At 41.2% G+C, this 25,482-nt stretch overlaps 1 protein-coding gene and 1 long non-coding RNA gene across 3 annotated transcripts in view; one reads left to right on the top strand and one right to left on the bottom strand.

Moving 5' to 3' along the window:
• The window catches only part of UBAC2 (UBA domain containing 2), a 170,476-nt gene that overhangs the window by 92,708 nt on the left and 52,286 nt on the right, over positions 1–25,482 (bottom strand). The gene's annotated exons all lie outside the window — the stretch shown is intronic.
• On the top strand, positions 7,002–10,347 carry LOC139186241 (uncharacterized). The gene is made up of 2 exons (XR_011569801.1): positions 7,002–8,045; positions 8,254–10,347. It is a non-coding gene; the product is annotated as an uncharacterized lncRNA (long non-coding RNA).

Below are 25,482 nucleotides of genomic sequence, written 5' to 3'. Positions count from 1 at the left end.
TTTTTTTTAAATCCAGCTTGTTCATTGGAAGGACTGATGTTGAAGCTGAAACTTCAATACTTTGGCCACCTGATGCGAAGAGCTGACTCATTTGAAAAGACCCTGATGCTGGGAAAGATTGAGGGCAGGAGGAGAAGGGACGACAGAGGATAAGATGGTTGGATGGACGACAGAGGATAAGACGGTTGGATGGCATCACCGACTCAACGGACGTGAGTTTGGGTGGACTCCGGGAGTTGGTGATGGACAGGGAGGCCTGGCGTGCTGCGGTTCATGGGGTCACAAAGAGTTGGACATGACTGAGTGACTGAACTGAACTGTACATCTGTAAGTTCTCAGTTTATGTACTGCTGAAGCCTAGCTTGAAGGATTTTGAGCATAACCCTACTAGCATGTGAGATGAGCACAACTGTCCAGCAGTTTGAACAATCTTTGGCACTGCCCTTATTTGGGACTGGAATGAAAACTGATCTTTTCCAGTCCTGTGGCCACTGCTGAATCTTCCAAATTCGCTGACACATTGAGTGCAGCACTTTAACAGCATCATCTTTTAGGATTTCAAACAGTTCATCTGGAATTCCATCACCTCCACTAGCTTTATTTGTAGTAATGTTTCCTAAGGCCCACTTGACTTCACACTCCAGGATGCCTGGCTCCATTTAAGTGATCACACAATCATGGTTATCTGGGTCATTAAGACCTTTTCTGTACAGTTCCTCTGTGTATTCTCACCACCTTTTCTTAATCTCTTCTGCTTCTGTTAGGCCTTTACCATTTTCTGTCTGTATTATGATTGTGTATGCATGTGAGCTAAGTTACTTCAGTCATCTGCCACTCTGTGTGACCCTACAGACTGTAGCCCTCCAGGCTCCTCTGTCCATGGGATTCTCCAGGCAAGAATACTGGAGTGGGTGGCCATGCCCTCCTCCAGGGGATCTTCCCGACCCAGGGAATGAACCCGTGTCTCTTACACCTCCTGCACTGGCAGGTGGGCTCTTTACCCCTAAAGCCTCCTCAGAATCCCCTTATTATGATTAGTACTATTCAAGTATGATGGAGGAGAGATCTTATTCTTGTGTGTGGTAGTTTGTTAGGCAGCAACAGATAACTAATACATTATGGTATAGAAATACTAATCCTGGAAAATATTTTAAATTGGAAACTATAATGACATTTAAATAAATCAAGACTTCTTTTCCAAAAAATAAACAAAAAGTTTTCTGATGAGAGTATAAGAGGCATGCCACTAGCTTTCCCTCTTCTTCCATACACACAGAGGCAACAGATGATTATGTTCATTTAATCTGTCCCTGATAATGCAGATCCAGATATTATTTTATTTTTCAATAGCTTATCTGCCCCTCAAATGGTAAAGACTTTCGCTTTCTCTTTATTTGCACACTTACTATGTTGCTTCTCATTGTTGACAGTGGTATTTGGATGTCTTGTCTATCTGAGTAAACTGCCAGCCACGTCTGGGCAGGAACCCTTCTGTCTCGCATGGTACCTACTATAATGGGTCTGAACCAAGAACTCAAGTAATTTTTGATTGGCTTTTAACAGTTTTTTCAGAGTGTGAGAACATTTATTTTTGGTTTCCATATCTTGTAAGAATGACTTTTCCCATGCAGATTTTGAGAAGAAAAAAAATGCGTCAAAATGAAACTACAAGGAGGCTGAAAAAGGTTTTAATCCTACTCTTAAAAAAGTAACATTTTGATGTGTTCTCACTGTTTGAGTTCCACAATTTTCCCCTTAAGTCCTGGAGTGAAATATCTGCTTTTTAAAATATATAGTAAAAATATATGGGGTCATTGCCTGTATCAGGGTTTTAAAAAAATCAACGCAAACTACATTACTGGTCTATCATATATTATATATAATTCAACACAGTCCCTGGTGTGAGTTCCAACAATCTGGAAAGCGCTCGCCCTGAGCCTGGGCATGGATGGTGCCTGCACCCACATGCTCAGGTCCCCAGAGACCCAAGGAAGGGAGACTCTGGGAGGAGCGCGAGATCCCTAGGGGAGAGACCTGCAGAGGGGCTGGTCAACTGAAGGCAGGAGCAGGGCTGAGAAATACTGTAGGTCTTAGCCATGAAGAATTGAGGAAGCAAGAGTAAAACAGAAGAGAGAAAGGAAGAAGTGTCTCATAAGGGACCCAACTGTTGAACTATTTGAACTTTGGTGTCTGACAAAATGCTGATAAGGTGATGGGTACACGGTAGTCTTTCATTATACTGTTCTCTCTGCATTCACGTATCTTTGAAATTTTCTATCATAAATTTTTAAAATCGTTAAGTATAGTCTCCAATACATTCCCCACACTGCTGGGCCATCAGGGCCACTGGAGGCAGAAATTCAGGGATGAGTGGGAGGGGAAGGTGGTGGTCACACGGCTACTGGTCTCCATCTCTCACCACTGAGCCGCACAACCCAAGTCACGTGGGAAGACAGGAATGAGACATATGGGGCCACGTTCATATCTCAAGAGTGCAGGGAAGGGTAGTCTAAAGGACCTATAAGAAGTCCTAGTAAGAAACGGCTTTTTGTGACAAAGTCACTAGCAAATTACAGGTTATACCAGATACCTGCATGAAAAGACTGTCGGGCTTTCATACACACACACACACACACACACACATGGGCAAAAAGCTGCTTCCTTTCCCTTAAACCACATTCCAGTTCAAATCTGAATGCTTCAGATATGGGTATGTTGCTCTGGACATATACGTTTGAAGTCAAAGATAAAACTTACGTTCTTTTGATTACCAATACTGTCAGCCAAGGTTCACCTACAGATAATAGAAACTTCTCAAGCTGTTTCGGGCAAGAGAAGATTCAGTATACAAAACTAGGTGTTTGTAAAATTTTTAAAAGGGCCAGAAGGGCAGATCCAGGCTTGGTGTCCAGGAACAGACTCTGAAGCAACACATAAGGACTGGTCTACCATGAACACGGTTTCCTCTGCCAGAGTCAGGATGCTGGGAATCAGGAAGTCATTACATCATTTCAACAGAGTCTAGGAAGCAGGAAGTAGTCTGAACTGTAACCTCCAGGGCTGTGGGGTCTGCGGAAATGGACCACCAAAACGGGCATCTCAAATGCTACTGCCTCAGCTCACACTGAATTCAAGCACCGCACAAGACCCTAAATCATCGTAGGACTCTGGACGCAAGGGAGTGTGAGAAAGACAGCATTAAGCTTTCCAACCTCTGTTTTCTGTGGATACACACTAAGAGGACCCTGGAAAAGGTAAAGAGCAAGACGATCCAGGCATAGTCACTACACCACAACAAACATTAAAGCTTTCCACCAAATGGGACGGAGTGTCTAATTAAAAAAAGAGAAAGTTAAGAGATACCATAACCAAATGCAAAACCAAATGTAAAGGGCTTTTTCAAAGAGAAAAAATGAATATAGCAGAAGTCTGAATATAGTTTTGGTATTATAAGTAATTATTAAGGAATTATAAATAATTTTGCTAGGTTAAAGTAATATGTTTCTATAAGCAAATGCCACTACTTTTTAGACCTTCCTTAAATATGGAATATTCCCTTGTGCCTCAGATGGTTAAGAATCTGCCTGCAATGCAGGAGACCTGGGTTCAATCTCTGCGTCAGGAAGATCCCCTGGAGAACAGAATGGCAACCCACTCCAGTTTTCTTGACTGGAAAATTCCATGGACAGAAGAGCCTGGCAGGCTACAGCCCATTGGGTCAAAGAGCACAACTAAGCAACTTCCACTTGATTATGATGTCCAAAAACTGCTACAAAATGCCTGAAAGTATTTAGTTTTTAGGGGACTAGAAAAAGAATAGGGAAGGGAGGCAAAAATGTTAATTATTATTTCTGGGTTCTAGGGCTCATTTTTGGAGAAGGCAATGGCAACCCACTCCAGTACTCCTGCCTGGAAAATCCCATGGATGGAGGAGCCTGGAAGGCTGCACTCCATGGGGTGGCTGAGGGTTGGACACGACTGAGTGACTTCACTTTCACTTTTCACTTTCATGCACTGGAGAAGGAAATGGCAACCCACTCCAGTGTTTTTGCCTGGAGAATCCCAGGGATGGGGGAGCCTGGTGGGCTGCCATCTATGGGGTCACACAGAGTCGGACATGATTGAAGCGACTTAGTAGTAGTAGTAGTAGTAGTAGTAGTAGTAGGGCTCATTTTGGGTTCCCTGGTGGCTCAGATGGTAAAGAATCCGCCTGCAATGCGGGAGACCTGGGTTCAATCCCTGGGTTGGGAAGAGTCCCTGAAGGAGGGCATGGCAACCCACTCCAGTATTCTTGCCTAGAGAATCCCCATGGACAGAGGAGCCTGGCGGATGACAGTCCATGGGAGCAAAAAGAGTCAGACATGACGGAGCAACTAAGCACAGGGCTCATTTTATTATTCTCTTTGCTTCTGTGATTGAAATTTTTCAAAATAAAAAGCTCTAACAGATTATACCAAGAGAAACACGGAAGCACAAATTATTTTCATCTAATGCTTCCTTCAAAAACTTTAATTTTACTATATTATTAAAATCAGTACCATCTTCTATAAAGTAACTAGCTTATACTCTTCAAAATGTCAAGATCACAAGAGATAAAGATAGAATGAAGACTGTCCCAGATAAAAAGGTAAAGGGACATAACAATTAAACACAAGATGTAATTCCAAGATGTGACATGGCCATCCTTTTTTTTTTCTTTTTTACTATAAAACTGTCCAATTGCTAATTTTATGGTCATATATACTGAGGTATTCAGGGATAAAGGGGCATTACATCGACAACTTGCTCTCAGATGATTCAGAAAAAAAAACAACCCTATATATATAGAGAAAGAGGGAAAATGACAAAACAAACAAAAAACATTAACAATTAGGGCATCTGGGTTTAGGGTCCTATTGTCGTAACCTTCCTAGAAGGCCTGAATTATTTCAGATTTTTTTAAAAAAAGTATAAAACACAGTGGCAGCATTAGGGAGCTCTGAAGAGAAACAGCATAGTTTTTTTTTTTTTTTTTTTTCCTGTCTATTAAATTAAAATGATGAATCACAAGCTGGAATCAAGATTGCTGGGAGAAATATTAACAACCTCAGACATGCAGATGATACCACTCTAATGACAGAAAGTGAAGAGGAACTAAAGAGCTTCTTAAGGATGAAAGAGGAGAGTGAAAAAGATGGCTTAAAACTCAACATCCAAAAAACTAAGATCATGGCATCTGGTCCCATCACTTCATGGCAAATAGAAGGGGAAAAAGTTGGAAGCAGTGACAGATTTTATTTTCTTGGCTTCAAAATCACTGTAGATGGTGACTGTAGCCATGAAATTAAAAGATGCCTGCTCCTTGGAAGGAAAGCTATGACAAACCTAGATAACGCATTAAAAAGCAGAGACATCATTTTGCTGACGAAGGTCCATATAGTCAAAGCTACGGTTTTTCCTAGTAGTCACAGATGGACGTGAGAGTTGGACTATAAAGAAGGCTGAGTGCCAAAGAACTGATGCTTTCAAAGTATGGTGCTAGAGAAGACTCTTGAGAGTCCCTTGGACAGCAAAGAGATCAAACCAGTCAATCCTAAAGGAAATCAGCCATGAATATTCATTGGAAGGAATGAGGCTGAAGCTGAAGCTCCAATACTTCAGCCACCTAACATGAAGAGCCAATTCACTGGAAAAGACCCTGATGCTGGGAAAGATTGAGGGCAGGAAAAGAAGGAGATGACAGAGAATGAGATGGTTGGATGGTCCACTGACTCAATGGACATGAGTAGGAGCAAACTTCAAGAGACGGTGGAGGACAGAGAAGCCTGGCGTGCTGCGATCCATGTGGTCGCAGAGAGTCGGAGATGACTTAGCAACTGAACGACGACGACAACAACTTGAAACCTAGAAGCTACATAACTGGAGTACTGCACAGGTGGTGCTTTTTCACACAGCATTCCATGGCGGATTATTTTTGTAATTCTCATTTAGCAGCAAAACTTGAATGTAATCATAAAAATTGCCTTTAGAGACTAACATTTACTTTTATAAACATTTGTAACACTGTAGCTGAAAATCCAAATAGGAAGTTTCAGTTTGATGAATTTATACACTCAAATTACTTTCTAAAAGAGTGAACAGGTGACCATTAATTGGATTTTTTAAACCTAAAAAAAAAAAAGGAAAGTGGCATTAAGGCTCTGTTGCACAGAGGGACATGTTTGTGTTGAGTCAGACAGGCATGAATTTCAATCTAGGCTCTGGCACTTAAATAGCTGTGAGCCTGATGATTAAATCAATTCTCAGACCCTCCGCTTTCTCATGAAGGATACAACCGTATCAATATCTACTACTCTTGCAAGACTGCCATGGGTGTTCATTTAAAAGGAACATATGTAAAACAGGGCTCTATGGTACAAAATAGTCATTTAATATTTATTGGTCAAAATTACTAAAGAAAAAGAGCTTATTTTGCTGCCAAAAAAATCCCCCAATCGAATGTATAATATTAACATTTCAACACTATTGTACTTTCTCTCCATGTTGTTGCTGATACTAATGAACACATGCTTTATCTCATATTTATACAAAAAGCATCTATTAAGGGCTTCCTCCTGTTTGTGGCGCCAGGATGCAAGGACTGAAAATAATACAGACCAAGTTACCCTCACAAATCTCATGTTCCACAAGTCAATATCAAACATTAAGTAGGCAGACAATCTTCCCTCAGTGGGAAGGGATACATTTAAGTATTAACTATGGTTTCACTGCATCCAAGGCTGGATTTTTGCCCTCACCCAAGTGGTCTCTGAACTACTTCAATAAACCCTCTTTCTACTAAATAAACCAGTGTTGGTTCTATTACTTCAAGTAACAGGCATGCCTGTGTCTTGTAATTCAGAAAGCCGTTTTTTCCTTTGACCTCAGATAACAGAAGCAAATTAGATATTTCCGAACTCAAGGTATACCATATACCAAAAAAAAAAAAAAAAAACTCAACCCTGAGATAAATATGAGATTATTTTTGTGTGTTACATATCTTGCCATGGTTACCAAGACGTGGTGAGCATTTTGAAATTTTTTTCTTAGAATAATACAATGATCTGAATCTAAAATCTTTGTAAAGTACAACTTCCAATGATAAACAAGAACAGGAAGTGAATCTTGAACAGAACCAGACTGAGTTCCCTTCAGTACTATTTACTCTGCTGTCATCTAGCCTGGTTAACAACATTAAACTTTTCACCATCCTAGCCTAAAGTTCTTAACATCTTCATTTCTGTTTCAATAAAACATATTTTCTATCAAACTGGAAATTTTGACATGTACTTAAATATTTTAAGTCCTAAGAGGAAGACAAGCTAAAATAAAGGAATTGAGTAGCGAAGTAACTGACAAAAGCAGAAATGAAAACAGATGTTAAACTTCTTTGAAACAAATTTTTACTGATAGCCTCAACCAAAGCTATTTCAGTCAATGACTAGAAATATTCTACCTAGTCAAAAGATCTCAACAAGCTTCATAGGTCACTGCCTCCTCCAGGGTGTGGGCTAACTCTTTTCAGGGTTCTATTTACCACCCAGCACCGTGCATGTCAAAATAGGTGAGAGGCTCTGTAAAAGCTTCAGTGGGTCAGTGGTCTGCCATCAGGGGTAATTTTGTGCCCCTCAATGTCATCTGGCACTATCTGGAGACATTTCTAGTTGTCAGGACCTGGGAGGTGGGAGGTGCTGCAGACATCTGAGGGCAGAGGCCAGGAGTGTTACTCAACAGTCTGTGATGCACAGGACAGCCCCCCAACAGCAAAGACCTATGTGACCAAAAGTGCCAGCCGAGGCTGAGAACACTCTGGTTTGGGTTGACAGTATCACTGCCCTTCACGTTCAAGTGTAAAATCACCGATGGGGTGGCTTCCTATAACCTCTGATGATAGCTTACAGAGTCTTTCAAACAGGATACACTACATCTACTCCTTGGGAAGATGCTCAGGCCACTGAAACTGCCAATGAAATCTCCCGTGTGAAAAACCTGAGTCTCCTTTCACAATTAACCAGCCATCTGTGGGGGTAAGAGACTCACTATTGATGTCGCTTTTTTGATTCGAAAGACACTGGGCTTCAAACATTACTAACACCTTGATTACACTGAGTAGCAATCTCATTTTCTAGTCATCCCTTAAAACAGCGTCAAACACACAAGTGAAGTAACAGAAGCCACTTCCTCTCCTTATGTATCTTTTAACATCATCATGACTTTTCTTTTTCCACTTTACAGAAAATGCTGCTCAAGGCTTCTGAGCTGGCTTCCTCAGAGGAGATGACAGTTCCCACTGTACAGAGGATTAAAGTGACACCAGTGTGTGTGCAGACCGCCTGGGACGAGCATGGTGTGTGCTGACTCCTGATGGGTGACGTCAGACACACAGCATTAGACACCTGGACACTAAACTGAGAACTTCGGGGTTAAGATAAGAGCTATTCTGGGATGCCCCTGGTGGTCCAGTGCTTAAGAATCCGCTTTGCACTGCAGAGGATGCAGGTTCGATCCCTGCTCAAGGAACCTTAGGATCCACATCCCGCAGCCGGCACACCGCAGCTCCAGAGCCCGCATGCCACAACTGGAGTGTCTACTGGCCGCAACGTGACGCAACTAAGGCTCAGTGTGGCCAAATAAATAACTCAAGACTTTTGTTTTATAAAAAGCTATTCTGGGGACTTGCGTGGTGGTACAGTGGATAAGAATCTGCCTGCCAAGGCAAGGGACATGGGTTCGATCCCTGGTCTGGGAAGATTCCACATGCTGCAGAGCAATTACCCCCAGAAGCCACAACTATTGGGCCCATGAGCCGAAACTATCGAGTCTGTGTGCCCCAACTACTAAAACGCACAAGTCTAGAGCCTGTGCTCTGCAACAAGAGAAGCCACGGCAGTGAGCAGCCTGTGCAACGCAATGGAGAGCAGCCCCTGCTCACCCGCAACTAGAGAAAGCCTGAGCAAAGAGCAACGAAGACCCTAGCACAGCCATAAATGAATAAATATATTTTAAAAAGAAAAAAAAACCTCTTCTGAGAATATAAGAATGAATGGATTTTATGTTTTTTCTCTAGATATGATACTGGAATGATTTTATAAATCAACAACATTTTAATCTTTTAAACATATCACTGAATTCATATTTGAAATTCAGTTTTTACATTTTTCTTATAAGTAACAGATTTGAGGTAAGTCATCAAAAAAAAAAAAAAGAGAAAAGAAAGAAAAGGGCATTAGTACAAAAGAAAAATTGAAGTAACTAGCAGGTGGTAGATCAAAATTTCCATCGCGGCAGGTCTCTCTGGTGTTCAAGAACACTTCACGGCTTCGTGCCATCTTCCTGATGCTCCACGCTGAGGGAGCTTTCAACAAGAGAGGAAGATTTTGTTCCAAAAAGCACTAAGTTGAGAGAAGCGTCAATTAGGTAAACAAGTATAAAATCAAGTGGTAAATGTTACATGTAACTTGAAGCACAGAGTCATCTGTGAGCACAAAGGAAGATGTGATCACTTCTGGCTGGGGTAGAGGTTCACAGAGTAGAGATGTCCAAGGTGAGCCTTGAAGGTCAAGAAAAATTTTGCCAGGTAAAGAGGAGAGAGGATATTGCAATCAGAATTGTCTGACTTATGAATAAATTAATTCAGAGGGTGGTCAATAATGCAATTAGGCCAGTGCGTAGAGCACAAGGGGGGACTGAGTAGACGAGGCTGGAAAGGTGGGTGGGAACTCAACTCTGAGGTGCCTCACTAACAAGTTAGACTTTACGGCGCAGCAGTAGGAAGTCACAGGTTTAAGAAGGTGTAAAGGAACGAGGTAAGATCTTTTCTGGAGATAAAGTTATGGAGGAGGGGGAACAGCACAGATGACAGCGTGGAGCTGGTGACCGGATGAACAGTCGAGAGGCTACTGCAGTAGTCCACACAAAAGGAGATGAAATGGAATCAAAACAACACGGCTTTTCATTCACGTATTTGCTCCACCCGCCCACCATCCATTCACCCATCCATCCAACCACCCACCAAACACAGTGCCCCCTGTGTGGGAGCCACCATGCTAACCGAGGCCTGACTGATGGGTAAGATAAGCATGGCCTTTGCTTGCGAGAGCTTATATGCTATGGAGGACATGGATATTAAACCATCTATTACACAATTAATTTTTATGGTGACAAGAGTTATGAATGGCCTAAGAGAGCGTATCACCCTGCCCTAATCTCAGGGTGGGCATGGTCCAAGAAAGCTTCGAGGAGTGACCTTTTGGCTCTTCCTGACGCCTTGGAATCGGGGGTATGTATTTTCTCACACCTCTCATTCTAAATAAAAATGTGAGAACCTTCTGTTTCACTAGTCCACTTTGCTTTTGTGCAGCCACATTTAAGTACTGACTTCCTAAAACCACTGGTAGGTCTAACGAAACCAGTAGGCATGGCGGGGAGGGGAAAGGAAGACTGAGGATAAACGGAGTGGAGTGGGGTGGGCAGAAGCTAAAGGGTGAGAGAAGGGGAGGGAGGAGACGGTGGAGTCTGTAAGGAAAAGAGATGGGGCAACAGGGCTAGGGATCCAAAGGTTTAGCTTCACAATAGCAGACTCACTAAGGAGAGAAAGCCTAAACTGTTCTTGTGACTGATACTCAGAAACATAATCCTTTGCAGACTGATAAACATGATGACCCAGCAGCCTGCCAACTTCCACTGCTTTATCTTGCCTGGGAGGCATTCTGATTTTAGAGTGGAGCAATCTAGGCCAAAACTCCAACTGACTTACATGCCCCTGGACAGATGCCCCTGGACAGATCTCTATCTTTTTGAGAATCAGATAGATTCTTTTTGAGATTAGATAGATCTTTTCTTTTTTTTGAGATCAGATAGATCTTTTCCCATCAGTGAAATAGATACCAAGAGATAGCTGCAGTAACAGGCAAATTTGGCCTTGGAGTACAAAACTGAAGCAGGGCAAAGGCTAACAGAGTTTTGCCAAAAGAATGCACTGGTCATAGCAAACACCCTCTTCTAAAAACACAAGAGAAGACTCTACACATGGACATCACCAGATGGTCAATACCGAAATCAGATTGATTATATTCTTTGCAGCCAAAGATGGAGAAGCTCTCTATACAGGCAGCAAAAACAAGACCGGCAGCTGACTGTAGCTCAGATCATGAACTCCTTATTGCCAAATTCAGACTTAAATTGAAGAAAGTAAGGAAAACCACTATACCATTCAGGTATGACCTAAATCAAATCCTTTATGATTATACAGTAGAAATGACAAATAGATTCAAGGTATTAGATCTGATAGAGTGCCTGAAGAACTATGGATGGAGATTAGTGACAAGAGGCAGAGATCAAGACCATCCCCAAGAAAAAGAAAGGCAAAATCGTTATCTGAGGAGGCCTTACAAATAGCTGAGAAGAGAAGAGAGGCTAAAGGCAAAGGAGAAAAGGAAAGATATACCCATTTGAATGCAGAGTTCCAAAGAATACCAAGGAGAGATAAGAAAGCCTTCCTCAGCCATCAGTGCAAAGAAATAGAGGAAAACAACAAAAGAGAAAACAACAAAGACTAGAGATCTCTCTAAGAAAATGAGAGATCCCAAGGGAACATTTCATGCAAAGATGGGCTCAATAAAGGACAGAAACAGTATGGTCCTAACAGAAGCAGGGGATATTAAGAAGAGGTGGCAAGAACACACAGAAGAACTGTACAAAAAAGATCTTCATCACGCAGATAACCAAGATGGTGTAATCACTCACCTAGAGCCAGACATCCTGGAATGTGAAGTCAAGTGGGCCTTAAGAAGCATCACTATGAACAAAGCTAGTGGAGGTGATGGAATTCCAGTTGAGCTATTTCAAATCCTAAAAGATGATGCTGTGAAAGTGTTGCACTCAATATGTCAGCAAATTTGGAAAACTCAGCAGCGGCCACAGGACTGGAAAAGGTCAGTTTTCATTCCAAATCCAAAGAAAGGCGATGCCAAAGAATGTTCAAACTATTGCACAACTGTACTCATCTCACACGCTAGCAGAGTAATGCTCAAAATTCTCCAAACCAGGCTTCAACAGTACATGAACCGTGAACTGGTTCAAGCTGGATTTAGAAAAGGCAGAGGAACCAGAGATCAAATTGCTAACATCCGTAAGATCATCAAAAAAGCAAGAGAGTTCCAGAACAACATCTACTTCTGCTTTATTGACTATGCCAAAGACTTTGATTGTGTGGATCACAACAAACTGTGGAAAATTCTGAAAGAGATGGGAATACCAGACCACCTGACCTGCCTCCTGAGAAATCTGTATGCAGGTCAGGAAGCAACAGTTAGAACTGTGCATGGAACAGCAGACTGGTTCCAAATCGGGAAGGGAATACGTCAAGGCTGTATATTGTCACCCTGCTAATTTAACTTATAAGCAGAGTACATATTGCAAAATGCTGGGCTGGATGAAGCACAAGCTGCAATGAAGATTGCTGGGAGAAATAGCAATAACCTCAGACATGCAGATGACACCACCCTTATGGCGGAAAGTGAAGAAGAACTAAGGAGCCTCTTAATGAAAGTAAAAGAGAAGAGTGAAAAAGCTGACTTAAAACTCAACATTCAGAAAGCTAAGATCATGGTATCCGGTCCCATTAGTTCATGGCAAATAGATGGGGAAACAATGGAAATGGTGACAGACTCTATTTACTTGGACTCTAAAATCACTGCAGATAATAACTGCAGCCATGAAATCAAAAGACACTTGCTCCTTAGAAGAAAAGTTATGACCAACCTAGACAGCATATTAAAAAGCAGAGACGTTACTTTGCCAACAAAGGTCCGTCTAGTCAAAGCTTTGGTTTTTTCAGTAGTCATGTATGGATGTGAGAGTTGGACAATAAAGAAAGCTGAGGGCCGAAGAATGACTTGATGGCCATGATTTTGAGTAAACTCCAGGAGTTGGTGATGGATAGGGAAGCCTGGCATGTTGCAGTCCAGGGGATCACAAAGAGTCGGACATGACTGAGCAATTGAACTGAATTGAACTGAAATAGATATAACGATTTCAAAAAAGTGCTATTTAAAATAGGAATCAAAGGTGATAAGCTATTTGAAATAACCATTAGCTCAACCCATCTAATCTATTAATCTACACACAATAACATTATCGCTTCAAATCCGGAGGCCCTGGCAGCTCTATGTTTGAGAAATAACACTTTACTTCTAAAGTAAAGGCACTGAACATTATTCCAGCTGTGACAATTAATTTGTGATCTGGATACTTAGCCCAAGTTCAAGCCAGAGGGACAAGTAATTTAGAAAGCTAACTGTCATTTATTGTTAACTTTGCCCACAATACCCACTTCCCTTAAAATATCCCAACGGTTGATATTCAAGATGACCACAGAAGATTATAGGTGTGCTGCTACTTTCTAATTGGCCGTCAGCTTGACAGAAACCTACCCCTAGCACTTTTGAGATTAAAAGTTAACACTGCCTCTTAGTACCAACTGTTACTACAGTAACAAGGGAGCTCAAATAAAAGTCCATTAAGAGCAACAAAATTAAGAAAGAATTACATTAAATATCTATGACTGTTTCTATTAAACAGGTCTAAATAACCAAGTCATTCCAATAAATAATTATGGTAGCACTGTAATATTTGTTTCCTAGCCTCCTGAATCAGCTGTGTCCAGTCCTAAAAGGTTTGATCCTTTGCAGAGTTAAGAGGGAGAATTAGATCTATGTCATACATATAATTTGATCACCAAGAACAGCACGGAAGGTCCCTCTATAACACTAACAGGAATATATCCTGCTAGAAACTGGGGACTTGCAGAAATGAGAACAATAAATTTCTGTGGACAGATCCTGAGACTGTGCAGGCCTGTCCCTGCTCCTTGCACTCGGACACTGGGCGTTCACAGTGGAATACCACAAGGAGGGGACCCCACCATGAAGTCATTCAGCGCCTCGCACACAATCTATTTCTTCAATCAGGCTTTTTTAGAAACTGGCGCTTACATATAAAGAGATAGCCAAAGGCTCAGAGATATTTAAAAAAAAGCCTCTAATATCAAAAACAGAAAACAAGGAGAAAAAAAAGGAACTCAGACGAAACAGAAACTGTGCATAGAAATTAAAATCTTGAGGTAGAGGATTATCCTTAATATCATGAAAGACACAAGGGAAAAAAAAGACTATATCCATGAAACAAAAAAGCAGGATGCCAGCAAAATTGAATATTCGAAAAGTAAAAAAGAACTACTGGAAATTAGAAACTAGGATAGCAAAAATATTGTAAAGGTATTCAATAGGTGAAAAGGTACTTAATATCATTAGTCATCAAGGAAATACGAACTAAAACCACAATAACATATCACTACAAATCCACCAGAATGACTGAAATGAAAAGGACTGCCAAGTCTTGGTGCACGCGCTCTGGGGCAAGTCAGCTGTCAGATCACGTAGATGCTCAAGCAGCTTCATGGTGAGGAACTGAGGCTTCCTGTCCACGGCCATGTGAGTGAGTTATTTTGGAAGAGGGTCTTCCAGTTGAATCAGGCCTCCAGACAACCATGGTGTCTGCTGGCATTCCGACGGCAACCACATGAGGGACTCAGGGCTGGGGTCACCTGGCTAAGCAGCTCCCAAATTCCTGACCCACAGGAAAACTGGCAGTGTCTACCAGAGCTAAACAGAGCTACTCCTTAGAACCCAGCTTTTAACTCCAAGGTACACAGACAATAGAAATGTATACATATACACAACAAAAGACACGATATCACTCAAATCAGAAACAAGCTCAATGTCCATCAACAACAGAATGAAGAAACAGCAGTAATTCATACAAGAGAATACTGCACAGTGATAAACAAGCATGAACTACTGCGACATGCAGCAACAACAGTGTGATATTGAGATAAAGACACTAGATATAGAAGAGCATATTACATAGAGGTCAAACCCAAACAAAATCTGACCACGGTTAAAAGGCAGGACAGACTTGAGGAGGCAAGTGGTAACTGGGAGGCAGCACAAGCGGGTCTTTCAGGGTACAGGTGATGCTCTATTTCTCCACCTGTGTGTCCAAATGGGAGTCACTTTATAAAAATTCAGTGAGCTCCACACTTAGGACACGTACACTTTTTCATGTACATGCTGCACTTCAGTAGAAGTTTATTTTAAAATGGTAATTAGAATCGGAAGACAGAGCTCCAGACATCTCCCCACAAGGAGAGCAAGAACACAAAAAAGAAGAAAAGAGAAGGGCGGAAAAGAGATGAAAACTGGACCTGTCCAGGAGGCTGAATACCCAGAGAGTAGGATTTTTTCAGAAACAGAGAACCAAGAATATTGAAGAAAAATAATCAAAGTAATTCAAGAAAAATTCAAGAAGAGCAATGTCTTGAGTTGTCTGACTGATATCAAGGGTCTACTATTTGTACAACCAAAAGAGATGAAAGCCGCATGGCTACGAAGCACCTCATCTAAGCTGTCTCAAGGTATTCATCAGCAGATCTTCACATGATCTGTCAACAGCAACAGCGCACGGCTGGTACTGGTCACAAGAGACAGCATCCCCTCACCTGCTTCTTCCTCTCATCCTCCCTCCTCCACCTCAGACAAATTGCCATATTAAAAAAAAAAAATGCTTCTTCTCAATGCTGTTTATTTCAAAGAGTTTGAAGGTGAATCCCCAACTAGGTTGCATGCCTGATGGGATGTCAGCAAACAGGAGCGGGTAACAGATGGTCTCTGTGGTGACCGTGGGTTGGGTTTTCTATCCTGGGGGGCCCACTGCCCCCACTGATCTGCTCTGACATCGCCAAAACGTTGAACACAGCTCAGGGGAACGTGGGTTCAGAGGCCCAAAGAACTAGACATCCTTGGAGTACAATCACAATGAAAGAGAAACAACAAACAACATCACTAATGAAGGTGGAATTTTTAGAACAGGCAAACCTCAAGTTATAATATGTACTAGTCTCTATACTAACATAAGATAAAATATTAAAAATATGAAGTCAGATTATGTGGAACATTAAATATGAAAAACGTAACAGATGGGATAAATACCCTTGAAGAACAAATTAACCAAGCTTGAAAAATAAACTTAGGCATTCTCCCAGAGGTCAGCATAAAAGGCTGAACACGAAAAAGACATAGAGATAACATGTTTAAAGAAACAGTCAGTCATTTAAAGAATGCACACATATTTCAACTAAAGGTCTCTTTGCCATACAGTTTAGATAGAGATAACCTATATGCAGACACACCATGGTGGTATTTAAGAAAGACAAGGGGAAATTCTAGAAACTTCCAAAGGCAAAGAATAAACAAATGACAAATGGATAAGATCAACCTCAAATTTGCAAAAGATACAGGGATTCAATGAGAGAGTATAGTAATTCTAGTAAAATACTGAAGAAGGGACTCCCCTGGTGGTCCCCTGGTTAAGACTCCACACTTCCACTGCAGGGGCTTGGGCTCAGTTCCTGGTCAGGGAACTAAGATCCCACATGTCATGCCAGGGGGGGAAAAATAATTTAAAAAATTTTTAAATATTGAAGAAAAAAACTTCAACCTGGAATTTTTAAACATCCAAATTATTAAAAAGTGAGCAAATCAAAAAATCTTTATGTACATAAGGACTCAAAGCTCTGCCACACACACTGTGAAAATGCTTATGAAAAGATTACTCCACTAAGAACTAAGGGGGAACTACAGAACGCTGGAGTTAAGGGCGATCAGAAAGGAGAGACAAATTCACAACAAGAGTACTCAACATTCCTCGTTCTGTAGCTGATAAAGCAAGAGAACAGAGAACCACTTGGGATACAGAAGACATAAAAACGCACATCAACCAATGACCAAATTGACATTCACAGAAGATACCACCCACTATAACATCAGAATACACCCATTTTTAAAGTGCATTTGGAGTATTCAGCAAGGGGGACCAAGAAACAAGCTTCAACAAACTTAAAGGAACTGGAATCGTACAAAGTAGTTTCTCTGACTACACAGAATTAAATTAGCATTCAATACCAGAAAAATATTTGGAAAAATCCTGTAAATTAAAAACTTTTTTTGAATAATCCATGAATCAAAGAAGTCCCAGGGAATGTTGGGAATTGAACGAAAATAAAAACAACATAAAACTTGTGGGATGCAGCTAAATCCGTGCATAAAGAGAAACGTATAGCACTGAACACATATAATACTAAATATTAGAAAAGCAAGGTCTCACTCAATGATCCAGGTTTCTATTTTAAGAAACTAGATAATGAGTATCAAATTAACTCCAGGGTAAGCAGAAGGAAGGCAGTAACAATGATAGGAGTAAAAATCTATGACACCGAAAAGAGAAAGTAGAGAAAAATCACTGAAACTTTTCTTTTCTTGTAAAGACTTCATTCTTTCTCAGTTCAGTCCAGTCCCTCAGTGGTGTCCGACTCTTTGCAACCCCATGGACTGCAGCACACCAGGTCTCCCTGTCCATCACCAACTCCTGGAGTTTACTTGAACTCCGGTGATGCCATCCAAGCATCTCATCCTCTATCGTCCTCTTCTCCTCCTGCCCTCAATCCTTCCCAGCATCAGGGTCTTTTCCAATGAGTCAGTTCTTCGCATCAGGTGACCAAAGTATTGGAGTTTCAACTTCAGCATCAGTCCTTCCAATGAATATTCAGGACTGATTTCCTTTAGGATGGACTGGTTGGATGTCCTTGCAGTCCAAGGGACTCTCAAGAGTCTTCTCCAACACCACATTCAAAAGCATCAGTTCTTAGGTGCTCAGCTTTCTTTACAGTCCAACTCTCACATCCATACACGACCACTGGAAAAACCATAGCCTTGACTACACGGACCTTTGTTGGCAAAGTAATGTCTCTGCTTTTTAATACGCTGTTTAGGTTGGTCATAACTTTCCTTCCAAGGAGCAAGTGTCTTTTAATTCCATGACTGCAGTCACCATCTGCACTGATTTTGGAGCCCCCAAATATAAAGTCTCTCACTGTTTCCACTGTTTTCCCATCTATTTGCCATGAAGTGATGGGACCAGATGCCACGATCTTAGTAGTTTTCTGAATGTTGAGTTTTAAGCCAGCTTTTTCACTTTTCTCTTTCACTTTCATCAAGAGGCTCTTTAGTTCTTCTTCGCTTTCTGCCATCTTTAGAGTTGTTAATAGGTAAAAGAAAATGAGTTCATAGAGGGATTTTTTAAAATCCTATCAATACAGAAACTTCCAGGCCCAGATGGCTTCACTGGCAAAATTTATCAAATATTAGGGGAAAAAAACATACTAATTCTACACAAACATTTCAAGCAAATGGGCAGAAGACGTCCCAGACCAGCATTACCTTCATACCAAAAACCAAAGACATTATAAGGAGTGAAAATTATAGACCAATGTCACACATGAATATACACAAAAAATTCTCAACAAAACATCAGCAAATCAAATCTAGAAATATATAAAAGGGAGAGTACATCAAATGGAGTTCATCACAGGAATGTAAGGTTGATTCAACATTCAAAAATAAATGTAATTCACCATAAAGCAGTCTAAATAAGAAAACCATAGACCACATCAATAGATAGAAAAAAACTATGACAAAATTCAGTCTATTTATGATTAAAAAAAAAATTCTAGGCAATTGATAAACTAAAAGAGATTTCCTAAATGGGAAAACTTAAACTATAAAATTTCTACAAAAGGAAGAAAAACATCTCTATACTCATGGATGAGAGAAAGATTTCTTAGAAAGGATACAATAAATATGAGTTGTTTAAAAAAAAACTGACAGTCTAGATATCATCAAAATTTATAACTATGCTCCTCAAAGTTCACTATTCAGAAAATGAAAAAACAAGCAAGACTGGGAGAAAATATTGCAAAATACACATCTGATAAAGAACCTGCATCTGAAACCCAAAGGCCTCTCATAACTCAGTAATAAGAAAACAACCCAATTTAAAAAGGAAGGGGGCAAGATTTGAAAGAAGATGGATTAATAATACACAAGCACATGAAAAAATATTCAACACAGGGAAATGCAAACTAAAATGACAGTAATTGTAACAGATTTCATCCACTGGAATGACTAAAAACTTGCTTTAAAAATTAATACACTAAATGACCCCAGGATGGGTATTAACTAGAATTTTCATACATTGCTAATCAGAGCACAAAATGTTACAGATACTTAACAAAACAGTTTGGCGGTTCCTTAAAAAGTAAAACATATACTTACCATGCCACCTAGAAAAATAAACAATCAATAAATAAGAGAGTTCAATATAGTTGCCAAATCCAAGATCAACTTATAAAAATCACTGACAGTTCTCTACTCCAGCAATAAAATAGCTACATTTGGGAAACATAATACATAAACACAACATCATTCACCATAACAAAAACAAAAACCTAGGACTACAAAAGATCTAGAAGAGAAAAATTTTTAAATCAATTAAACAACACGGATGTTACAAATAAATGGAGAGATCCTTTATGCTCTTGGATTGGAAAACTGGATAAAGGTATCAGTTCTCTCCCAAATCAAACTATAAAAGCAATACTGTATCAAATTCCAGCTGAATTTAAGATAACTGATTAACTTACTCTAAAATTTATATGGAAGAATAAAAGTACATGTGTAGTTAGGGTAATTTTGCAATAGCTGAACAAAAAGTTGCTTGTTCCACTAAAAAGCAAAATAACTTAAAGATATTAGAGTATGGGGCACACGGACATATAAAGAGACCAATGGCATACAATAGAGCACACAGAAGAACACACACACACACACACACACACATACATATTTCTGCTCCTGGATTAACACACCAAAGAGAGGTCCACTGGAATCACGTAAGTGTGAGTGAAGATACAGATAAAATAAGATGACCGTGAGTTGACCATCGCTGGAGCTGGGTGATGTTGAAACTGAGTTCCTTATAGTGCTTTCTACACTTTTTTATGTGCTTAAAACTTTCCGTATAATAATCCCAAATATCTGAATAAAAACAGAAGTAACGGCACGTGCTGCTCCAGTGATCCCCAAGGTAGGTACTAGACACACGCCCCTGGTGTTGGGGCTGAATTTTCAGGCCCGAGACAGACGACATGGCCCCAAGCTGCTCAGGCAAGAAGACCTGGGACTGAGCACAGATGCGAAAAGACCTGTACTTTTTACAGAGAAGACTAAAAATATTCCATTCAGTCTGAGAAAGCGGTTATGACATTTAGCTTACACGAAAGGCCTTGGGAAAAAAAACAATAAACAATCCCAACAACTAATCACAATGAAAGGCCAATATCATACCTGAATTTGTGGTCTAGATTTACCCTGCTTAAATGGCTTGGGAACTCCAACGTAAGAAAATAACATAAAAGCTATTCCAAGACAACAAAAACCCCTGGGGATCCAGCAAAAGGAAGCACAAAGTCCTCCTGCAGAAATGCTTTCATGAGCTAGGGCACGAGGGGGCTCCAGCAGCAAACAAAACCCACGGAAAATGAGTTCACAATGAAAAATCACAAACTGCAAAACACAGCAACAGACTGCCCGAAGGGAGAATTTGATAAGATGAGAACTAGAAGCAACAGAACAATGTGCAAACACGCAAAACTATTACACGTGCTTTTAAAGGAACAGGAACCATTTTTTACAAAAAACAAACAAACAAACCCAATACTATAGGCCAATATGCCTCCATCTTCCAAAAACTCATGAATGGCTCCCATCACCCTCTAAGTAAAAGCTGAAGTCGGTACAAAGACCTGTAAAGCCTGGTGACCTCTCTTACCTCCCCGACTTCACCTCCTACAATTCCCTGCCCTCGGCTCCCTCTGCTCCGGCTACACAGATGCCCAAGTCAGGTGTCCACCTGAGGACCCTCATGCTGGCAGTTCCCTGCACCTGGATACAAGCCCTCCCACCCACCCCGCATCACGTGGCTCTCCCCTGGACCCCCGTTCAACTGCCACCCATCCACTGAGGCCTTTACTGACCATACTGCTGAAAACTGCAACCCTGCTTATACCCTGGTGTTCATTTTCCCGCCGGCCAGCTGGCTGATTTGTTTTTACACAGCATATATCAGCATCTGACATATGATGTATTCTATTATCTTGCTTACTGCCTTCTATCCCAGATTATAACATAAAGTCAATGAGAAAGACTTGTATCTGTTTTGATCAGTGCAGGATCGTCAGAGCCCAAAACACATACTATCTACCACAAAGCAGGTTCTCAATAAATATGTGTTGAACGAAGAGATGGGGAAATCAGAGGAAGTGGACCGTTCTTGTAAGACATGAAGCAGAATTCTCATTCACTCATGCATGCGCAAATGCACCCTCAAACACGACTTGGTCGTTAACCTTATACAAGGGAGTGTCAAGGTATTCTTTTCCTTACTGTGCAAATTCCTCCTTCACATCCTAAAAAATGACTACAACTGACTTTTCAAAGAATAACTTACATAAAACATCAGTACACTTTCTAAGGTATTAAAAGTACACAGTATAGTAAAAAGCACCCTTCATAGTTCAGCTTCCTGTTCCTTATTTTTATCTTTCCTGAGAAGTCATATGTATGTCCACACCATCAATTTCTACATATATAGAAACTATATAGTTTTTCTTAAGTACAAACTCTTACCTCCTACTTCTTCAGTTCATGAGCTTTGAGAATATTATACTTGTTGTTGATACCTATACCCTTGGATATTAATACAGAAATGCTAGCATCCATCACTCCATTCTGTGCCCAAGAATCAGCTAAGATCCACTCTTTAGGAAGACAAAAGCTGATTATTTTAACAATTGCATGCGTGCTCAGTCGGGTCTGACTCTTCGCAACCCTATGGACTGTAGCCCGCCAGGTTCCTCGTCCATGGGATTCTCCAGGCAAGAATACTGGAGTGGGTTATCACTTCCTCCTCCAGGGGAGCTTTCCAACCCAGAGACTGAAATCACATCTCCGGCGTCTCCTGCATTGGCAGGTGGATTCTTTACCACTGAGCCACCTAGGAAGCCAATGACTATTACGTGGCATCATATTATCACCTCTGCTAAATTCCAAGTGTCTTCTTATTAGTATTTACACACATGTGCGTTCTGATAAAAATATAGTTTGTGGCTCATAAAAGACTTCAGAGATACAAAACATAAAATAGTATGACTACATCCTTTTGACAAAAATCTCTCCTTATAATTCACTTTGTTTATCCCAGATGACAGTATGTTTTTTTCCTTAAGATAAGTATTGGGGCCAAGAAAGGTATTACTTCACCTTGAATAGTTATAAACTTGGAATTGTGCAATTTTGAGCCCACTCATAATCAGAACCTAAAATTATTCTTATGTTTTTATCATAGGACTTTCACAATTGTTATACCAATAGTGTCTGAAATTACGTGCCATGTAATTTACTAATAAATAAAACACATATACATAATACCATTTTAAAATTCTGACTACAGTATATAGGCTCTGAAGATAGTCAGAGGTTATCCAAACTGCTCAAGTCGTTTGTATAAACTATAAAATCTCTCTCGTATTTTTTGATTACAAAACGATTTCACAATCTGAGCCCCATATCACACCTTTGGAGAAGGCGATGGCACCCCACTCCAGTACTCTTGCCTAGAAAATCCCATGGATGGAGGAGCCCGGTAGGCTGCAGTCCATGGGGTCACGAAGAGTTGGACACGACGGAGCGACTTTACTTTCACTTTTCACTTTCATGCATTGGAGAAGGCAATGGCAACCCACTCCAGTGTTCTTGCCTGGAGAATCCCAGGGATGGGGGAACCTGGTGGGCTGCCGTCTATGGGGTCGCACAGAGTCCGACACGACTGATGCGACTTGGCAGCAGCAGAGTAGATGCATCAGGTTCTGCCTAACACTGCCATCTAATGGTTCACAATGTGACTGCAGGCAAAGCCAATCAAACTGCCGATGTGCTGCTCTCTCTCAGAAAGGGGAAAATATCCCTCACAAGGAAGCTTAAATAGTTCATACTAAAGTTCTGTAAGAACTGCTAGTAATATGTGAAAAATATAAATCACTCTGAATATTTTATTTTGCAAATGTTTCAAAGATGTCACCCGACCAACTCACTATTTAGGTCTTGTCATCTGACGTTTAACTTGATTAAAATTGATTAAAAATAATTATTAAGATTATTTTTCACTCTGGTTCTCCTTAAGTATTTATAAAGTATTTTCTGGAAATACTTCAAAAATATAAAAATATTCTTTGTTCATGAGCAAAATCAATCATTTAGATTATACAGAAAAACTCATTTTACAAATAGCTTATTTCACTAGCACAAGAACCTACCGCAGGGAATTATGTCCTTGTCATATTTATTGAGTAAAATTGACATAAAAGATTAGTTTCAGGTGTACAACATAATGATTCAGGACGTGTATGTATTGCAAAATGATGCTCACAGTAAGTCTAGTTAACATTCTTCACTGTTTACAAAGTCACAAAACTTTTTTCTTGTGATGAGGTCGTTTGTGTTGTTTTTTTCTCTAGCTAGATTACAGTTTATTATAAGAGGACATATTGTAAGAGGACATAACTCTTTGTTACTGAGAAGACAGGAGAACAAGGTCACTCTGCATGTGTGTACACAGCACGTTTTCTTTATCTCCTCACCCACTGATGGACACATGTATCTTTGTTACTGAGAGGACAGGACAAGGTCACTCTGCGTGTGTACACAGCACATTTTCTTTATCCCCTCACCCACTGATGGACACATGTATCTTTGTTATTGAGAGGACAGGACAAGGTCACTCTGTGTGTGTACACAGCACATTTTCTTTATCCCCTCACCCACTGATGGACGCATGCATCTTTGTTATTGAGAGGACAGGAGGACAAGGTTGCTCTGTGTGTGTGTGTGTGTGTACACACCATGCTTGCCTTATCCATTCACACATTGATGATGCGCATGTATTTGTTACTGAGAGGACAGGACAAGGTCACTCTGCGTGTGTGTACACATTCTTTATCCGTTCACCCACTGAAGACCAGTCAGATGGAAGAGATGCATGGGGCAAGACACAGCGAAAGGATGCGGAGCTCCGCACTGTCTCCAAGCCGGCCAGCCACTCTGCACTCTCCCTCAGTCTCCGTGTGGCCACCAGTCCTGGACGCCTGATGAGAACTTTGAAGACCTACTCCTTTAGTAACTTTCAAATACGCAATACAGGAGTATGAACTACGGTCACTGCACTGCACACTGAATCCCAGGAATTGTTTTATACCCTTCGATCCCCTTCACCCATTTTGCCACCCGCCCCCACCCCCACCTCTAGCAGTCTGTTCTCTGTATCTATGAGCTATGTTTTTAAGATTTCACATATAAGTGAGAACATGCACTATTTGTCTTTCTCTGTCTGACTTACTTCACTTGATGTAACACCCTCCAAGTCTGCTGCAAATGACAGCACTTCCTTCTTTTTATAAAGCTGGGTAAATATTCCAGGGGGTGGGGGTGTGTGTGTGTGTGTACACACCACACTTTCTTTATCCATTCACCCACTGATGGACACGTATATCTTTGTTGCTGAGAGGAAAGGACAAGGTCACTCTGTGTGTTGTGTGTGTGTGTGTGTGTGTGTGTGTACACAGCATGCTTTCTTTATCCATTCACCCCTCACGGATGCATATACTTTGTTACTGAGAGGACAGGAGGACAAGGTCGCTGGATACTGCTAGGCTGCAGAGATCCTCATGGGAAACGCCTGTCCCTCTGCTGGACTCCTATTAACGTCTCCAGGTCTCCAAGCCAACCAGTGGATCCCACCGCAAAGAAGATACAGGAGCAGAGACGCTCAGAGTTTCAAGGGCTTTCGTGCGAATTTCACTCCTGCCACCTACCCAACATGTGGGTTTCCTGGACATCCCTGCCTGCTGCTTTTCCAGCCTCTGCTTGAGAGTCTTCGTGTCGGCAAGTCAGCACCTCCCACGGGAGTCACTTTGCCTGGAGACAGACGGTGCCTCCGAGCTAGCCCTTACCAAGCCCAGTAACTTCCAGCAGCATCTCTGTAGGCTCATCGTCACCCACCCTTGGCTGTGCCCTACGTGCTCCATTAAACTCCTCTTTCCTCGAGCAGCCTCTCTGACAGCTGAAGCCTGTTCTGCCCTTCTCCTCTCCAGGATCAGCACAGCCTGTGTCCACAGTTGCCCCTCCCGTCCTGACGCAGACAGGGACCGCCAGGGCTGTGCATGTTGTCTGACTACCTACACCATCCACAAGCATGTCCGGGTCTGCCGGCAGGCACGGCGCAGCGCCGCCGTCTCATGGGCTTTGTGACCCCATGGACTGTAGCCTGCCAGGCTCCTCTTCCGTGGGATTTCCCAGGCGAGAAGACTGGGGTGGGTTGCCATTTCCTCCTGCAGGGGTTCTTTCTGACCCAGGGATCGAACCTGCATCTCCTGCACTGCAGGCGGGTTTTTTACCA

Source organism: Bos indicus, chromosome 12, assembly GCF_029378745.1.
Source record: "Bos indicus isolate NIAB-ARS_2022 breed Sahiwal x Tharparkar chromosome 12, NIAB-ARS_B.indTharparkar_mat_pri_1.0, whole genome shotgun sequence".
Taxonomy (NCBI): Eukaryota; Metazoa; Chordata; class Mammalia; order Artiodactyla; family Bovidae; genus Bos; species Bos indicus.
Note: the sequence above shows the minus strand (reverse complement) of the source record. Positions and strands in the feature narration are given on the sequence as shown.